This window comes from Malaclemys terrapin, chromosome 14 (assembly GCF_027887155.1).
Source record: "Malaclemys terrapin pileata isolate rMalTer1 chromosome 14, rMalTer1.hap1, whole genome shotgun sequence".
Lineage (NCBI taxonomy): Eukaryota > Metazoa > Chordata > Testudines > Emydidae > Malaclemys > Malaclemys terrapin.
In genome coordinates this window covers 15439160-15457479 of record NC_071518.1, presented here as the reverse complement: position 1 = coordinate 15457479, position 18320 = coordinate 15439160, and positions in this window count along the sequence as shown.

Here is an 18320-nt window from a genome sequence, read left to right as displayed (position 1 = left end):
ACAGTGTTCACACCCCTTTCATATAGCCACAAATGTTGTCACAATTTGTTGCAAAATGGTTCTTCTGCGTTGGTGAAATTCACCTCTGTGCAAAAGATGTAAACAAGGCTTATGCACCCTTTAAATCCCACTCAAAGCAGGTCTTAACTGGAGCATAGGCCTTGTGTGATCCTTCTCAACAGGGGTGAATTCCACCCTGTATGAATAGTGGTATTCAATTAAGCTAGAGTATTTGTGTGCAAATGTGTGTATCAATGGGCAGTGGGTGAACAGGCCTTTGGGGGAGGCTAGCCCCTGTGCCCTCCCCCTCTGCCCAAGGCTCCCACTGGAGCCCAGAGCAAACTATCCCCCTGCTGCCACTGCACCCCTGTGCACCTCTCAGCCCCAGTGCTGGGCGGCACAGCCGGAGTGCCCCCAGCCCCAGCATGGTTCCAGCGCTGGGAGGATGGGTGGCACAGTGTGGCCCCAGCCTGGGCGTCTTGTGCGCATTGCGGTCACCAGCCTACCTGCCCCAGCCTCTTGGCCACAGAAGGGAACAGCAGGCAGGAGGGGGTCTGGGAATGGAGTGTGGGCGGGGTCATACCAGGCTGTTTAGGGAGGCACAGCCTCCCCCTGTTTATGATACTCGACACCCATGTGTGTATCTTAGACTTGCATTAGCAGTGGTCACTCCCTGTTCATAAAACATCAGGGAGTAGAAACAGCACCACTGTGTATGACTTCAACAGGGGCAGCATATCTCCTCATGTTGCTGATATGTAGGCATAAGAGAGGCTTCTCCCCTATTTGCCCACCACACTGCACAAGACAGAATTTGGTATTAAAGTTCACCAGTATTGTGCAAGTGTCATCCTTTGATGCCTGGCTTTTTTTTACAATATAATATTGGCTTATGATATATGCATCAACTTAGATTTTAAGCTCTTTGGGGAAGAGACTATCTTCCAGTTATGTGTTTGTACAGCACCTAACACAACAAGGTTCTGGTGTATGACTTTGGCCCCTATGTGCTATTGCAGTGCAAATATTAACATCAGAAGACCATCATATTACCAAGTGGCTTGATGCAATAGAAAACACATTATGGGCCAAATCTTTGCTAGTGTAAATGGGAACAGCTCCAGTGAAGTCAACACTTAGTTACACCCCATATATTTAAAAAAAAAAATCCAGTTGTGCCCTTGCCCACTGAACCATTCCCATTTTTTAAAAATTATCTGCCATGTCCATGGGATCTTTTGTTTAGTTTAAATCCTGCCATACAAAGACAGCACAAAAAAAGCAAGAACAGCTCAATTTAGTTTGAAGGCTTAATGCTACCAGAACCATTTTCGGATTTCTGAGTACAACCTTAACATAGCCAAGCTCAGCCACAACACTTGTACGCTGGTGTAACTCCATTTATTTACCCATGATTTTTGCCCAGTGCAAGTGAAAAGATAATCAACCTCATTTTTGTATTGATATATTTTCTAAAACGCATATATGCTCCCAGAAGCATCTCCACATTCACACCTTAAAACTGCTAGAGCACACCAGATGACCCAAGGAGATAATCTATAGCCACCCATGAATTTGAATGTGTAATCCCAGAATAGGGGAATGAAACTTTACTGTCCACGGCATTAATGTCAGTCAGATTTGAAAGGAAAAGACTTTCCTTATTGATTTTCCTTACTCCTTTGATATTAAAGTAGGACTGCAAAAAATGGCATCTAACTGTCCCATTTTCTCTGCAAATGCAGAAGAATAATGACTAATGATAATGACTTACATTGCCGCAGTCCTTTGTCCTGAGGGATCTTCAGTGCTTTGTAGACTTTGAAAATTATATGTGAGTGTGTGTGTGTTGCATAATATAGGAATGCTTTCACCCTCTAACAACATGAAGCCATGCCTGGAACAAAAATCCCCCAGGGCCAGATGGTTTAAACTGAATAATTCTACTGACTTCAGTGGATTTACCCCCATTGAAGATCTGGCCCCATTTTCTAACAGCAACAATATACCACATAATATATCCAATTACAACTAAAGGGTAATTTTAGGGAAGAAGAATGTACTTACCCAAAATGGATTCTGGTCATTGCTCAGGGTTAACATCTCTACTCTTGCAAAAATTTCTGTGGGTTTTTTAGTAAGCATAAAGCCAGGATCTTATTGTGAAATCTTGTCCTAAATATGGCAAATGCAGCAGCCTATTACTCCTAATATTGTGAATGGACGTTGAGTCAGTAGTGACCAAGAGGAAGGATTTGTGGTGCTGTATAAAGGGGAAGGTGACTGTCTACACTAATATGGACACCACTTTTACAAAATTGTGATAAATTTTGTACAAAGTATGCCTTGAGAGGTATCATTGGAAAAGTTGTAATTTGCTGCAAATTATCATCTTGTTATAATGTGGGTATCAAAATTGTGTGTGAAATTATGAAATTTTGCTGTATGTTTGTAATTCAAACATGGTGCAAGTCTGAGAAACACCCACAGGTTAGCTCTACAGGAATAACAAAGGAGCTCTAAACAAGGGCCTATCCACATCATTCCCAAAGACACCTCAAATGGCACGTGCACAAAAGGTGCAAACTAGAATTTGCAATTCATATGAAGGACTGATGGCAAAGCATGTTCGCCATCAAACTATCTGACCCAAAACACAGCCAGGATTTTTCCAGCAAAAAGGGTCAAGATATGAAAAGGAAGAACAAAGACCCCCTGGCCACCTCTTTCCTATCTCACCTCTGGATTTGGTGAATTCTAACAAAATTTTGAACAAAAGGACTGAGGTCCATAAACTATTTGGGCAATCTAGAGAGACTTGTAGAAAACTAGCAGATTTAACCTCCCTGCTATCATTACAAACTCTAACCTGTCATGTATTTTACCTGCTTTAACCTCTAAACAACTCTCATTTATTTTTCTTAGTTAATAAATCTTGTTAGTTTACTAAAGGATTGGCTACAGCATTGACTTTGGTGTAAGGTCCTGAGCATCCACTGACCTGGGTAACCAACTGGTCTCGGGAGCAGGAAGAACCTACTGTGTGGTGGTGATTAGTTTTAATAACCTTTCATCACAGAAGTCCAGTTCGTCTGGCTAGTAACATAGCCTGGAAGGTTTAAGGGGACTCTCTGGGACTCCATTTTAAGCTAGTACAGTGATCCAGGAGCACACCTTTGTTGCTGGTTTGGTTAAATCTAATTATAGAATACACAATCAGTGTGGGAGTGTCTGTCCAGTTTTTTTGACAATCTGACCTGAGTTTGGCCCTCTTAGCTGTGTTCCATACCAGGCATAGTGACAGGATTTCCCTACGAAATCTCCAACACTATTCCAAACAGCTACCTGGGTTTTCCTTGGAGATTTTTTCATTCTAGCACAGACCAGGATGGATGATCCTGCTTGGCTTACATCGTCAGATAACACCTTGAAGTTTTAGTGCTAGCGATAACAGAACAGGTATACTCTGATCTGAGGCAAGATAGTCTGATTGCATTTGGAGGAGGACAGGGGGAAGAGGAGGTTTCTTGCCACTATAAAGAGGGAAATAGGGGAGCAGTGGGGATGCAACTGGTAGGTCTGCAACCACATGGGTGCACAGGCTGTAACTGCTACCCCAAGCACAGAATGGTGTGCAAGGCAGCACCATCTGCTGAAGCCATGAATTTGTGGTTGAGGTCACAGAGTCTGAATGTGTCCATGCACCAGTATGCATACGGGGAGAAGCAATAATCCAATCCATCCCCTATAGCCCACTGATCTCAGCACATAGCCCATTTACTCAGTTTTCCCTAAATAAGGACTTGGGTGTTGATCCCTCTATCGTGTAAGGTACATTAACGTTAACACCTTCCCAAGTTGTAGGACTGATATAATGGCATCTAAGGGTCTGCTCGTTTTTGAAAGTGGAAGATAAAGCAGTATACGTTCCACTTTTCCATATTGAAATTAAATGATAACCTCAAACATGCACATTCTCCTGCACTGATATAGTGGCCTTTAAATGCTATTTGTTTTGAAAGTGCAGGATAGGCAGTATATTGGAGGAATAGGGGAGGGTTAGATGCATTTCATTATATACTGTCTAATATATAAGGTTAAACAATTTACTGAAGTAACAAATTAATACTTGAAAGAAAACTGATTAAAATGTATGAAATCTCTGTGTGTGTGTGTGTGTGTGTGTGTGTATGTATATATATATATTTCATTTTATACAAGTATGCACTTAACTAAAAAGCACAGCACATCTGTTTCTGCAATCACTAACTAAACTGACTTAACATGATTTTATTTGAAATATGGTTACATTAGACTTGAGAGCTAACATGGATTTGCTTATCTGCATTGTCTATGGGGTTTGGAATAGCAATTCATTATAATGCATTATACTTTATTTATAACTCACAAATGGCTTAGAGATTTAGATTTTGCCATTTTATTCCTAAATCCCTTCTTACTGCTTAGTGCCAGTATCCATTAGGCAGGATTGTTAAGGGCAAACTAAGTAAAGGAAAAGCGGTCAGAGCTTCATAGGACAAGCTATGATGATTCATCCATAGGAAGCCCCAGTCCAGTTATGAGATCAAAGTGTAAGCAAGTTTGCCTGATTTTTTTTTTAAAGGCTAGAAAATACAGATGAGTAGTAACTAATGAATATCCTAGAAAGCTGGGTCACAATGTACCCTCAGATTGTTTCAATTGTATTTTTAAAAGTTATAACTTAATTACGTTTACATATCTCAATTGGTTATTGCCTGACTCCAAGCAACCCCTGTGAGTTGAAGTGTTCAGGACTCTCATAAGGTTCTCAGAATTACTTTTGTCAGGTCATAATCTTAATAAAAAGTATTCTTCAGTAGTAATTTTATTACGGTCCATACCCCAGTAATTATGTCTATATTCCTATATTTACTTTTATAGTTCCATGCATGGAAATCCAAGGATATAGCCCTTAGAAAGGGATGATCAGGTTCTGGAGAAAGACTACCAGAGGCATAATTACAAAATAAAAATACAAGGTGGGGGGAAAATATTGTATTTGAATGTGCTTTTAATCAAACGTGCTTCAAAATCTTGCTTTTAGGGCCTGTCGGAAGTATTCTTCTAGAGCAGGGGTTCTCACAACAAATTTTTTTGGTGGCATAAGAGTGCAGCCACCAACTCTTGCTGATCGCCGCCCTGACAATTGTTCCTAAAATACTTAATTAACTTTAGGAAAAGCCAATAAATATGCACAATACACATCCAAATCATTGTAATTTATTTATGTAGGTTTTTTCTCCTCCCCAGACTCAGTAATAAAAATAATGTACAGTTGTCTCTATTCATTACGGGACCTAAACAGAATAGAAACGCAAATAAGGCGCTTTGCATGTTCTTGACTTTTTATTGTTATTTCTTTTGCTTTTTCATTGCTTTTTTTAAAAAGACTTGCTAGCTGGTAAGTCTGCTGCTGTGAAAAGTGATATTTGTATGTTTGTTTCCACAGCAAATTTACTCAGCCCAGGCAAGGCCTGGGACAAATTAAGCCCTGGATGGGGAGATGGGCAGGGAGGCAGCAGGGCCGAGGGACAATGATGGGGGGTGGTGAGCCTGGGGCTGGAGCCTGGAACCATAGCCTGCCACCACATGGACAGAGCCCGAAGCTCTGTGGCTGAAGCCTGCCCTCCCACCCACCACCACCCTGGGAAAGTGGGGAATTCACCAGCTGCCTGCACCTCCAACATTTGTATCTCCAGAGAGGGGCAGGGCCCAACCCCTGCTGGCAGCCCTGGGAGAGGGGGACATTACTTTGCTTCTGTGCTGCTGTTGTTTTCCGTGCTGTATCTCTTAATCACACCTTTAGTTTTAAGCCCTAGAGTCTGTGGCTGCAAGAAAAGCCCCTGGTGGGACGCATGAGGCCACGGGGGACGCATTTGAGAAATGCTGTGCTAAAGGCTGCTTTCCCTTGAAGAGCGGGTGGGGAAAGTACAACATCACACTGCTAAAGATAGCAGTGTAGAGGGGGAAGCAGGGCTTGGGTAAAGAGAACATGTTGGTATTTACTCACATGCATACCATACCCACGCCCTTCAGACCTGTCTTTACTCACCTAAGCTATGCCTCAAAAGTTACACTGCTGTTTATACCCTTGATGGGAGGTGTGAGGAGGGCTCTGTGGGTATATAGTCAACACACAGTGGAAAGAAGTATGCAGTGTAGAGAGGGCCGGCTCCAGGCACCAGCCGAGCAAGTTGGTGCTTGGGGCGGCAGCTTGTAGGAGGCGGCATTCCGCCCAATCCTAGGGTGGCACGGCCGCTTTTTGTTTGTTTGTTTGTTGTGCCGCTCCGGCCGCCCTATAGGGGGCAGCGGCGTGGAGGACGGAGCGCCTTGCAGCAAGCCTGGCAGGGCAGCCCGCGTCCTTCCCTCCCAGACAACTGGAGTGGTGCGGAGCCCTCCCGGCAGGGGGCACGGCGGGAGGGGCCGCGTGGCAGTGCCCCGCGGAAGCCCTGGCTGCCCCCTTCTCTCTCTCTCCCCCGCTCCCTCCTCCTCCCCCCGCTAGCTGGGGCAGGTCTGCAATGCAGGGAGTCCCCCTGCACCCTGGCTCCGGCTGCGCCGCATTTTTTTTTCTTTTTTCTTTTTCTTGGGGCGGCCAGAAAGCCAGAGCCGGCCCTGAGTGTAGATGTACCCTCAATGCTGTGGTGTAGGTAGAGCTGGGATCTAAGGTGTAATTAGGAAGCTGCTGTGTACTGTTCCTTCGATACACTGGGTCTGGTAATTCTGTATGCGTCAAGTGGATAAGGGGCTGGACACCACACGGGCCATTTAGAGGAGCCAAGGGTTGGAATGTGCCTATCGCTAACCTACATGAGGAACAGCAGAGCTTGTGTAGGCTGAGAGGTGAGTAGTGTGTCATGGAGCTGACACCTGGCAGGCGTAGCCAAGATTTCCTCACGCTATGGACAGATGGTAGAGAGAGGCCTCACAACCCTGAGTACTCTTAGGAAGTGTCACAGTGGGGCGTTCAAAGGTGGCACAAAAGCACATCCTTGAACTCCTGTGATTCCAAGCTGGTTGTGTGCAGAGCTGGTTCCACTCAGATGCTCCAACTTATACCAGCTGCCAATGGTCTTGTTGGGGTGAACCAGCCAGCCATACCTGCTACACCAGCAGCATGGAAAGGGATAGTGTAGAAGCCTTTACACAGTCTCTAAACAAATATTCATAACAATTAACGTGATCATCTTTATGCTGTAATAACAATTAGGCCTCTGCTTTTGCTGTAACAGCAACTAGGTCATTAAACAACCTTTAAAAAGGACCACCAAATAAAAGTACAGATGTGACACTTCATAAAAGTCAGCCATGAATAGTCCTTAAATGTTAATAGGAAAGGAACAAATCCAAACATGAAATTTAAAAACAGCATAAGAAGGCTTCAGAGAGAATTAGTAAAGTTTAGAAAAGGAAACAAATCAAGCAAGCAAGAGACCCTGGACAACCAGATAATTTAACAAAACTACTATAACTGAATACACTTAAAGTAATATGGACATATAAGACATCCTTTATTAAAAGGGGCCCATTAGATTACATTTTAGACTAATGGATAAAATTCCCATCTCAATAGAAGCCCTAGAGTAGTTATCTGTGAATTTCAAACTTGTCCACAGATCTTGTGATGGGTCATGGTACCACAAGCCATTATTTCATTGGAAATAATGCCTCTCACCTATAGTGAAACATGATAAATGCATTAGCAGAATCACATTATCTCAGGATAACAGTCCCATTAAGACTTGTCCCCACTTCACTTTAAAGCACTTCCTGAAAGTTGGTGACTCAATTCACTCAGCAAAACCCCCACTTTGATCTGATATACTGGATGGGTTTTAATTACTGCATCCTTGGGGACTTTCCCTATGAATATATAGCTTATCAACAATAAGGATTGAACAAAAATAATCAATTCCCAAGTTCTCCAGAAAGTTTAAAGAGAAAGGTAACTTCAAGTGACAGACATTTTCTAACCTGAAAAAAAAATTTCCCCCATGAATCATTTAAGATTCAAATATGAATTTTGTAGCTAAGAATAAATTTCCACAATGTAAGATTTAAAATTTTAAGAAGATCTCAGAGCTATTGTCCTGTTGGCTGGAAATATCTTTCAGATTTGAAGTCCTCATGGCTTCTGCATTCTTTCTTGCCCTCTCCATAATAGAACCCTTTACCAGTTCTTGTATATGAAAGCAGTGTTAAGGGTTTTACATTTTTCATTTGATAACTATGTATACTTCAAAGAAGTCTCTAGAAAAATACAGACTGATCTGCTATAAATTGTTATTGCATTTGTTGACAATTACACCTTTCTTGCATATACTTTAGGAATTCAGTAAGGCAAGGACTTATGGATAAAGGGATCTCTTCCCTGAACCACTGGTCTTTCATATGACTGAGATTTGGCTTTGTGTGGCAACCTTGTTCAAGCCAACATTTTTGGATGCGATATATGTGGCTTGGGACTCTTTGTGGTTTGTTTCCAGAAGAGAGATGGACAATAGGTCTGATTGGGAAGTGCCTTCTGGATGCTGTCCTGCTACAAAAGACACCATTTGATATGAGTATTTGTTTGTACTGTAGTTTTGTATTTGTGCACTATTCTTTGCTTAAATATCAACAAAATGAGTAAAAATACTTTGCAATTTCTTATTTTTCTTTAAGTAATCTTTTTATCTGTTCTTTATAACTGAGATTTTTTTTTCAATAATAAAGATAATACTTAGTATTTATATGGCACTTTCACCATACAATGATTAATATATATTTTACCCTGAATGATTTTTACTGTATCTTATTCTTCTGTCTTGGTAACTTTGCTTCAGCCACTGACTGTAGTTAAAGTTAGATTCTTACTTGATCTTGAAGAGATATTTATGCGTGTTTTAAGAGCAGAGAGGTCTTTGCCCTGAATTGACGGTAAAGAGTGTTTTACATTATTTTGTCATTAAATCTCTTCACCCATTTGTACCACATTTTTTGTGTTACCTTCTGTAACTTGCATAATTTAATTCCTCCCTAATTTAAATAAATGTCCAAGCAGTCCTGCAGTGACTCAAGAAAAATTAAGAGGTTCCTAACTTTGTAACTATTTAATTTTATACTGGGAAACCAGTCTTCAGCACAGCAATGGCTCCAGCATCAGAATTTCAGTATAGCGAAGACTGACATCTAAATTATGATCTCTAGAGAAAGTAAAATGGCTTTATTTGAATGGAAGAAGAAATTTAATGACTTGAAAAAAATCTCTAGTTGACATCTTCTACAGACTCTTACATCAATTAACTACTAAAATCTACCAATAAACTAGCATTTGAAAATCTGGCTTATAAATGCAAAAGATAGTTTGGAGTTAATTTCTTCACTGAAAAAATATATGTAATTTTGACTTTTACATCTTGATAATATCACTGGTTATTTGGTGTTTCTTTAATCTTCCGATACTTGACAATAAACAACAGAGTTTTTTTAGAAATGCTACATTTTTTGAGAAATTTAACACATGGATTATTCTATTTAAAAATTTCATATTGCCTCCATGAGGGCAGAAATGGTTAAATGACAAGATATTAACACAATGGATCACAGTTTCTAAAAAAAATATTTCTCGTCAATTATTTTGATCTTATCTTAACCAAGATCCTTCTGATCTCCCTACTGAATTCACATTCATTGGCCAATGCCTTCTCTCCTTCATCAATGGCCACATGCCACCTATCTCACAAACCTCTGCTAAACTCCAATCCATCAACATTCCTAATTTATTGAAAGCTGTTTTTTCCTCCCCTCCCTCACAACCAATGATCTAAGTTCTCCACAACACTTATCTCCAGTATTCTCCTCTTCCTTCCACCAGTCCCAAACCCTGGCTTCCCTCTCACTGCTGCTTCTTCCACTGCTGCTTTTAACTACAGAGCACCTCTGGATAAAACACAGGAGTTCTGGTGATTTTCTCCACTGCATATTTATCCATACCAACTCTGCCAGCAAACAGCAGAATTTCCTTTACTTGATTGGTTCCTATACTTACAACGCCTCCTGGCTCTTCTCCAACTTTGGCTTGCTCCACCTCCTCTTCATTAATTTTCCCTCTCAAGCTCATAATCTTGCCAACATTTTCAAAGACAAAATCTACAGAATTTTTGAAAAACTATCTTCCCTCCTTCCCCTGTGCCCCCACCCTCTGCTTCCTGTATTATGTCAGTGAAAATGTTCATAATTAAAACAGTTTTAATCTGCACAGCCCAAATACATATTGTTCATGCACAGTGAGTATGTTACAATCAAATTCCTCTTAAGAAAGAAGCTGTTATTATGTGTCTTCAGCAACTTATTTTTAAACTAAAAAATCACCTGCATTTATTTTTGGGGACTATACCTCCCCCCTCAAAATAATATGCATTCTAGAATAACCATTTATCTTTTTGTCAAACAGGAATATGAAGAAAAGTCCCCCTCTGAGAGGTTCAACAAGGTGACAGTAGTTTTGATCTAACTATGGACATTTGCATCATCTCTCCCCACCCCCAAAAACCTGATTCTGAAAAAGCCCCTATTATCTGTCATCTTGAACCAAAATGCCAGACATTGGCACATCAATATGTCAAAAAAGTAGACCTTTTTCAAGCGGGGGCACATTCCACTCCTCAAGAACTATATTATGAGTTGGTACAGGAGGACACTGGATAGCTTTAAGCTATGAAAAGTCAGAAGAACAATTCTTTAAAGAGAAACAAATCAATGAGCTAAAACACTAGCAAATGTTGGCTGCTGGTTCCCTATTCTATTTAGCTATTTATGACCCTGTTCTATCTTTCTACCAGCCCACAATTTGGCCTCACATAGCTTTTTCCAATCTATTTTCCATATTTCATAGTGTTATTCCCAATCTAGTTAAAATCTATATTCCCAAATATGCAGTTCAGATTAAAAAAATGGCCACTTTCATGTAGGGTGACCAGATGTCCTGATTTTATAGGGATGATCCCGATATTCGGGGCTTTGTCTTATATAGGTGCCTATTGTCTCCCACCCCCATCCTGATTTTTCACACTTGCTATCTGGTCACGCTATTTTCATGATATTTTGGTGTAAAATAATCAACTGTATTTAAAATGGGAAATAGGTTGAAAATCTTGCAAGGTTAATGGGACTACCTGCATGAGTAAGGTTTGCAGGATCAGGTCCTATATTATACTATAAAATGAGATCATCTGGGTTTCATAGTGTTCTTATTTGCGCTGTTAACTCTACAATACTGCATTGTATTTGTAGATAAATAGGAGAGAAAAATACAGTAAGAGATTATATTAAACTCTTACAAATCAACTGATGATAAACTGTACTTGGCAGTTATATTTGGTATTTCTTTTGTTTATGAAATAAGTTTCATCAATATTTAATATCCCTTTGTATATTTCAGAACAGTCCTTTTTGCAGTCCCAACTGACTGGACTAGAAATGAAGATATTAAAATCTATTTTAAGCTTTAGAATCTATCAATTAATTTTTTTAATTTATAATGAAAAAACACCATCACTGATGTGTCAAACACACCCTCTCTCCTGTTATTTTCTCTCTGTGTGATGGTAAATACAGAGTTGTTATCTTTTTGGCATTATAAGTACCTCAGGCCAGAGAGACAATACAAGGGAATAGCACTTTCCCTCAGTCTTTTCTCTCTCATTCTTAAATGAAAGATAAAGACAGACAAGGAAAGATGGGCTGGCAATCAGAAGGTGAGGAAAGGAAGTACTGCTATATTTTTGGAGCCAAAAAAAGAAAGAGAACAGATTTTTAAGACACTTACAACAGTCTAAAACTTCAGAAACAACACAGAACCCAGCAATCATAACTTTAGACGTGAAGCATTGATTTTGCGGGTTGAGAGATAACATAGCCGTCTCACAAACATAATTTTGGATAGTATCTTACTGTGAGCGCTTTTTCTCTTTGTTTTTTATAAGCTAACTCTAAAAGATTTAAAGATCTAATTTCCAGAATTGGGGTTTAATTCATCTTTCCATGCTTGCTCTGAACTCCTGTTAATATTAATTATATAAAACTTATTGTAGTATTTCAGTTGCTTGTAATACTGATAATATGGGAGTGCACGACACATATGGAAGGCCAAATCCACGGATTAAATAGCAGGTTTTGCTCTCAGTATCTCCATGGTGATTCTTTCTCCATCTGAGGCCAAAGGGACTACTTAGGCCCAATGGGTGAATCAACTTTCAGAGGCCTCAATGTGTGATTGCTGCAGGGTGAGAAAAGAAGATCCACACAGTGGTAGATCCAGTAGCCCTGCTTCTCTCCTACCTGTATGCGCTGCTGCATAGGGAACCCCAGGGATCTAGACTTTGCATAAGAAGTGTGCAACCAGCTGCATAATTCCCCAGACCATCCCCCTTTGTGCATTAAGTCACACCAGCGCCACTGCCATTGTTCAAGAAGGAATAGGCTGGCTGTTCTCCTGCCAGCAATACAAAAGGATTTGCCTCCCTTTGGAGCAAAATGTATTCTAATGTACAGCTTTTTACTGGTGTAGAGCACTGTGTCCATTATAAAATTGGACTGCATTGACAATGTAAAGTAAGGTGATGTATTGGAAACACAAGCTGAGAAATAGAAACTGCAGATTGTATATGAGAAACCTGGAAAACTTCCCAGATTGTGTATCTGTCCTTTTTTTTTTATAATGTCGCCAGAGAAGAGGCTGAACCAGAAACCGGTTGTTTTGTTTAGGGCAGGTCAGGCTGGGAGGACATTTCATTAGAAAATCCATAACAAAACAAAGCAGCATTTTCCTTCCTTTTCTCTTTCTCCTCTTGTGTGTCTGAACTCTCTTTTCTTTTGCTGAGTGGCACTGGTGTTGCATGCTGATGAAACAATGATACCTGAGTCAACCCTGGGCTGTCATTTTCTTATAAATGGGGTTCCAAGTATCTGACCCAGTTCCTTTGAAGTAATTGTCCATTACTTTTCCTTTTCTAGCTACAGGTAAGTTTGATACAAACAACAAGAAGGATTTTTGAATGTGGTTATTGGCTATTTACTAGTAATTATTAGAGTAGAACAGGAAAAGCTTTTGTGATGCTATCTGACATATTTGCTTAGTCTTTGGGCCAGATTCTCAGTGAGTGTAAATAGTTGTAGCTCAACTGAAGTCAATGAGACTATATGAATTTATCCCAGCTGAAGAGCTAGCCATGTATTTTTCCCCTTGACAATCAACATGTTACTTGCCTCATACCTTCTTTTAATCTGCATGAATTTTCCTCCTGTAGCCTTCTTTGATGAACCATTGCCAAGTAGAATAACCACTATAAAATATTCTTCTCAAATATATACATATTGCATCCAAACTAACTATACTAGGAGAATGTCAGAGCTGCAGCCAGCACTCAAAAGTTAAGTAAGGTCATAATTAAGGTTGCTCAGAAACCAAAAAATAGGAAACACACAATTAGTGGCCACTTTTGTGAAAAGTTTAGTTTAAACGATTTATCCAGCTTCACATAGAAATTCTGTGTCAGAGGCAGAGATAGAATTCAGTTTTCCAGGGTGGCATTTATCTTCTTTAACTGAGACGATCTTCCCTCTTCCTGCAATCTCCTGCATCTCTCCCTACACATCTTCCAACTTCTGCTCCAAATGAGCAGGGGATTCTACAGACAACAGCCTCATTCAGTACACAATTCTGATTCATCCTCAGAGCGCCATCCATCCAGTGCACTGAATGAGACAGAGACCCTATGGAAAATATAATATATGATCATGTGAGTAAAAATAGTTCTGGTAGGAGTGTGCTGTAGAGTCTAGGCTCTTCTGCTCCTGTTCCTCTCCTCCAAGTCTGACTTCTTCCCCCTCCTTGGCAATTGTTTCAGTCCTCCCCTCCTCCCCCTGCTGTTGCCTCAATCTCCCTCTATCAATCTGCTTCCTTCCTGTATATTACAGTGTGGGGTGGCACTGAGAACACAACACAATCTCCTTTGCTCTCGATTCTAATGATGGCACATGGTCAGTTGTTCTGTGGGGATGGCATGTGCTTAGTCTAGTCTGGAGACAGAAGGTGTGAGGGAATGGAGCATGCTCAGTGCAGATGGAATCTTCTGAGTATTTAGCTCTAACAATCCTCTACTGCACATGTCGAAATTGTGATATTTTAGAGGCCAAAATTGGGCAGATTTCCATGGGGACAGCAAAAGGCAAGCTTTGATACCCTCCAAGGCAAAGCAGCGCTAGAGCTTTTCAATGAAATGGCTTACAAATTTTATCATGGGCAAAACAGCATCTTTTTTTCCTAATTTTGTTCTCAAAAATGGCTGTTATATTTGCTGAAGCATTCCTACACATTTCCTCCTGGAGCATACATCCAGCATTGAAAATGCCATTGTGAACTGTTAATTGTGGGTGGTGTTCTATGCAAATGAATACAGTCTTATAATGGAAAGTATTACACAATGTTAACTGTAGTTATCACTACCAGAGCTACCTATAATTATATCAGGAGAAACTGCTACAGTTGAGATTGCATATGTGTTTCAATTAGGACTCCCTGATTTTTGTAATTACATCTTTCCAAAACTTTTGACTATTGAGTTGAAATTTTTAAGGTCTTGTTTCTGCCTCAAAGGGAATTATTTATGCATTTATCTTAGGAAAAAACAGTTCCATAATGTTTTAGTAAAAGGAGAACTGGACGGGGGGGGGGGGGGGGGGGAGGAGAGGGAACTATACTATAGCATATATAATTTTGAAACAATTGCAACATGGAAGGCCAAGGATAGAAAGCAGATGTTTGGCATGGACAGAGTCCCCATTTGAGGAAAAGTGACTGAGTCTTCTGATGAACATTTATTTTAATACAACCCTGTAATGGACCCTTAAATATTACACTTTGCCTAAGCAATATAGAAATTGAAAATGTTTTTTTATTAATGTTTCCTAGCAAAATGTAGGAAAGGGTTGCCTGATCAAGAAATAGGAAACGGAGACAGAGTACAACAGCCCTGAATGGCATGTTGATGTTCTTACGTAGACTAATGTATTCCAAAAGAGCTAGTGATGCAAGAAGCATCATTAATGATCTTTGTTCACTCTGGGCCAGATTCAGCTACTCTTATTCATATTGATGCAGTCTGACTCTTACTCCGCAAATGGTCTCATTGACTTCAGTAGCACAACTGGAGTAAAGTGATACTATTACTCCATGTTAAATATCAGAATCTGTCTCTGTGAAGATGTATGAGTGTGAGATACAGACCACAGTACTGCTACTAGTCATTTAAATCATAAGTGCAAGAGAGCTGTGTTGGACATCATGGGTATTGATGGAATTGGGGGCGCCCGGAAAAACCCTCTGCATGCCTAACTGGGGACTTTCAAGATTGGACCAAAGAAGCCTGTGAATCCTTGGCCTCTGCATTCTTGTTTGACTTTCACTTTGCTTGCAACCACATCTCTACCTCTCCTACAGCCAGCGATGGGTATACAGCTCAATGGTACATAAAATCCCATGGAAAATAGAGGGTTAATATCCTCTCCACCTTTCATGTTTATATGGGAGGGAAACATAATGCCTTAAGTATAAAAGGCTGAATCCAATGCCCACTGAAGTTAGCAGGAGAATATCTATTGACTGTAAGAGAAACTGGATTGTGCCCATAGAGATAATGTGTATTATTGGGCATATAGATATCTATTGATTGATTTATTCTGAACTCAATCTTAGATCAGATTATTATGAGCTCAGTACAATAATCAATCTGTACTCAGTGAAGCACCATAATTACCTTTCATTTGGAATCCAGAGTTTACTGATTGAGTTTCCCAAAGTGAGAGTTTGTTTAATGGAACCTAATGAATTTCTTCGGAGAATTATTTTGTTATTAATTATTAGCCTGAATTAAATGTGGTGCTTAAGTGCTCCAAAAAAAAAAAAAAAAGAGAAAAATCAAAAGCTGCATATAGAGGAGGAAAGAAACCTCTCCGGGTGTAATTGAAGTTAATGTACATACATCACATCAGAATCATGTTGTTTTATGTTTCTTATTTAAAGAGCTTTCATTTAATTTTAAATATACATGGGGAGAAAAATACAAGGCATGTACCTACTATCACAAAGAAATGCCAAGCATGAGATTTCGATTATTTTTTAAGTTTAACCCACTTGCTTCCCACCCATACTGGTTGTTTCACTATAGTGTCTTTATCTCTCACCACCATTTAAAATGCAGTATAGGCTCCATAAAGGTACAATTAATGCCCTTGTTCCGTTTTCTTCTCTGAAAATAAATTCTAACCCCATGAACTTTACCACACATACAGTATTTCTTTATGATAGCGTCATTTGGTGTGCTGGGAGGTGGAATGTTAGTAAGAACAAATGAGATTATATTAGTACTCATTGAGCTCTGTCAGTGTTTCATTAACACAGAGGGAAGCACTGCATTACAGCCAGGACTTAACTTTCCTATTAGAAATTATAACATTAAGTGGCACCTATGACACTGAAATTACCTCATAACTAAGAAGAAACTGTATAGCATTTTTATGTTCTACAGTTACAGCCCTAATTAAAAATATATTAGTTACAAGTACTGAGAATTTACTAAACACTCACTCCACACTACAAAATGATCAGTTAAGTATATTAGCTTAGTAGTCATTTTTGTAAGGAATGGACTTACGTAATGACCATTTGCAGTAATCATGGCTACAGCATTTGCAGATTTTGATTCATGATGCTGGAAAATATCTGTTCATGGCCTCAAATCTCATCTAGCTCATGATTCCCTGTGCTGTGCTTGCCTGAATCATCAATGTCAAGAAAAATGTAATTTTGGTATCCAAGAACAACAGGCCTATGATTTAGTAAATTTGAGATAAGCTCTATTTGAAATAATAACAACAAGGAATAGCAAACTACTAGTACAGGAATGAGCCAATTCTGTCAGGTTAAATATATGTCATTTGAAACAACTTGTGGGTAAAACTCTTTTCGTGATTAAGGGAAGAGGGGCAGGGAGCAGCCTCTGCAGAGCTGTTACTCCTCTCCCTCTTTGTGTATGTGGGTGAGGAGTGGTAATGAATGCAAAAGCATTTTTCTAGGTGAACCTATTGCCCCTTCTTTTGAGAGTTTGGCCTATACAACTGCAATGTCTGCATATAGATCTTTTCTCCTGCAATGTTTTTTAAACATTAACCTGTCCCTGCCCTCTTCCTTTGTCTTCTCTCCCCCCTGTCTTTACACAAACATTATGTGGCATGCTTAAATACAGGAATGTCGTCGTCGTCTTCTTCGGCATGGTAAGAGAAGTGATTAGCAATGTTCCAATAACTAAATCCATATTAGTGAGCCCGTGAGCAGCTTTGTAAGTGACTTGGCGTAAGTCTAAGATGCCACCAGCAAATGCTTGAACCAGGCATTTATTTACAATGTGATCCTTAGTTTGTGACTGGTGTCCACAGTCACATTGTCTGTTGTCGCTTATCTTCCAGAGGCGTATGAGATGGCAGCATGTGCCGGGGATGGTCTAAAATGGTTCAATTCAGACCATTGTTTCTGGGAGAGGTTGAAGTCTGGAAGTTCTTTTGGGGGCTGGCAATCAGGTATTAGTTTGGGACATTAGCATTATCTCAGAATTCTTTCCAGTAAGCCTCAGGATTGATTGTGAATGTATTAAGCACTTTAGCCCAATCTTAAAAAGGTTGATGAGATTTCAGGTGCGTTCACAAGGTTTTGGAGGCTCTCATGAACTGGTAAATTCAAGTTGGTCATGATTTGATTGTATTCACACACTGTATGTGTGTCCATCCAGCTTTTGGGTGGTGGTATATGGGCCAGAGTGGGAAACATTTGAGCCAGCATTGGTTTTAATGCCCAAATTATGATTGTGATCACATCCAGAGATTTGGTATGTGAATATCCTGCGCAAACTCATAGGTGATATTCAGTGGTTAAATATACCAGTGCTAGACTTGCTCTTCAAAGTGTGTGCACATCTTCACCCGGGCTAAGGACCCCAACTCATTAAAACAAAGTAAGTTAAATTTTAAGCACATGCTTAAATCCAGTTGATTTTAGTGGCTTAAAGTTTAGCAAATGTTTAAATGCTGTCTTGAATAGGGATGTTTTTCTGAATCAAGACTCTCAAATCAATCCCGTCCTGTTTTTTTCAGTTTCCAGATTTCAAATAGGATTATACATGTGCTTAAAGTTTAAACACATGCTTAAGTGCTTTACTAAATTGGGGTCTTGTGCACTAGAATGACAT